Genomic DNA, 2149 nt, shown 5'->3' on the forward strand with positions numbered 1-2149 from the left:
TCATTTCTATATATTAAAGGTTATACAAATGAATTCATATGTAATACAAAATAAATCTAGTTTGATTTCATAGTTAGGTTGTACCTATCTTCAATTAATATTACTAAACAGTTTATTATTCAGTATCCACCGAAGTGATGATGGCGCATGAGAGAGAGAGAGAGAGAGAGAGAGAGAGAGAGAGAGAGAGAGAGAGAGAGAGAGAGAGATAAAATATATGATTACCAGAATTTCGTCTGAATTCCAGTCTTCTTATGATCCTCTATTAAAATTTCTTCCTTCGCCTCCCAAAAAATTAATCATGTGTATAAGCAACATTAAACTTTATGTCTTTTGTCTTCATATTTTTGTTTAATGTTATCTCCTATGGTTTAAATATTTATACTTACTAGTACTTTCCTTGCGCCTAAATTACAAATTATTGATATGCATTTTAGGGAACTTTAGATTGTTGTACGTCATCCACTGAAGCACCTGGGATCTACCGGTCCTTCACAATTGATGTGATTCCCATTTTCTTTCTATCGTTCACATTGGTAATAGTGTTACACATTGAAGATCATATGCATAAGAATTATGAGATTATGGAATTTGGGAAGATAATATGTCAGGATGATGATAACTTTCACATTCATTCACTTACACACACACACACACTATATATATATATATATATATATATATATATATATATATATATATATATATATATATATATATATATATATATATATATTCATTCACTTACACACACACACTATGTATATATATATATATATATATATATATATATATATATTCATTCACTTACACACACACACTATGTATATATATATATATATATATATATATATATATATATATATATATATATATATATATATACTGTGTATGTATATATATATATATATATATATATATATATATATATATATATATATATATATATATATATATATATATACATACACCCACATATTAAAATAGCACGTGAAAAAACTATGTAACAGATGTTACCTAGCTTTCTTTTTCTCATACATTTTGTGCTCATGCACATGTGTTTTGTCCGTGCATGTGTGTGCTATGCTTCATTTACGTAATCTAACCGCCTGAAATTCATGTAGATGCTTGAAATAAAATACTCAAATATGGTTAATATTTTATTCATGGTCCCATGCGAACACACACCCACACCTCGGGTTAAATGTGGTTACCGAGTCGGGTGAATGAACGTTCACACTGGCTCGCAGCTTCCTATAATGTCAGGAGTTAGAGCGTTTTACGGACGGGTGCTACTCGTGCATGACTAAAAATGAGGTTTGTACGTACGTACGTACGTCCCTATCCGGTTATCTTCGGTGCGTCAGCGATAACATGTGTTCCACTTACATGTGTGTGTGTGTGTATGTGTGTGTGTGTGTGTGTGGGGCTCCCACTCTGTGCTTACTATGTGGTCCAGTGTAATGCTGACGTGGCCCCCGGGTGGTGTCGTCTGTCTCTGCCGTTGCTGTGTTTTTAGGTAACCCTTAAATTCATCCTGATTCATCGCTGGGGAAAGAGCCAGCATAGGATGATATTCGGCACCACGCAGCCATGTGTTTATTTCTGTGTATTTAGATATATTTGGTGAAATTTTATCTGTCATATTTTCCATATTTACGGTTACCAGGTCTGGTATTTTGACAGGCGTTTTTGCCGGTAAAGTAGTGATCAGTTGATCGTAACTTGTACTAGTGATTCGTTAATATTCTCACCTACTATGGATGTACTATAAGTCAGCTGGGTGATCGTAAAGACGGTGTTGTTAATACACGTGTATCAGGTATGTATGGATTGTTTTTATTGTTGATATTATATGTTTGCAGTACATTATATAGTTACTTTTTTTTTCTCCGGCGTGTTCTTATTTTACTGACTCTCAACGATTGTTTCGTTTATCACTTTGAATTTTAAAGTTATTTTTTTCTTTATATTCAAATATACTGTACACTGCAAAGAATCTATTTATAAGATATCCCTTAAATAAAAAATCTTGAATGTGATTAAGTATTTTATTGTTTGATATAGAAAAAACATAACAAATAACAATGACTTACATTTTATAAAAGTTACTAAAATTGGAATCAATTAAGTGTAGAATAAAACTCAT

The sequence above is a fragment of the Palaemon carinicauda genome, chromosome 33 (genome assembly GCF_036898095.1).
Source record: "Palaemon carinicauda isolate YSFRI2023 chromosome 33, ASM3689809v2, whole genome shotgun sequence".
In the NCBI taxonomy this organism is placed as follows: domain Eukaryota; kingdom Metazoa; phylum Arthropoda; class Malacostraca; order Decapoda; family Palaemonidae; genus Palaemon; species Palaemon carinicauda.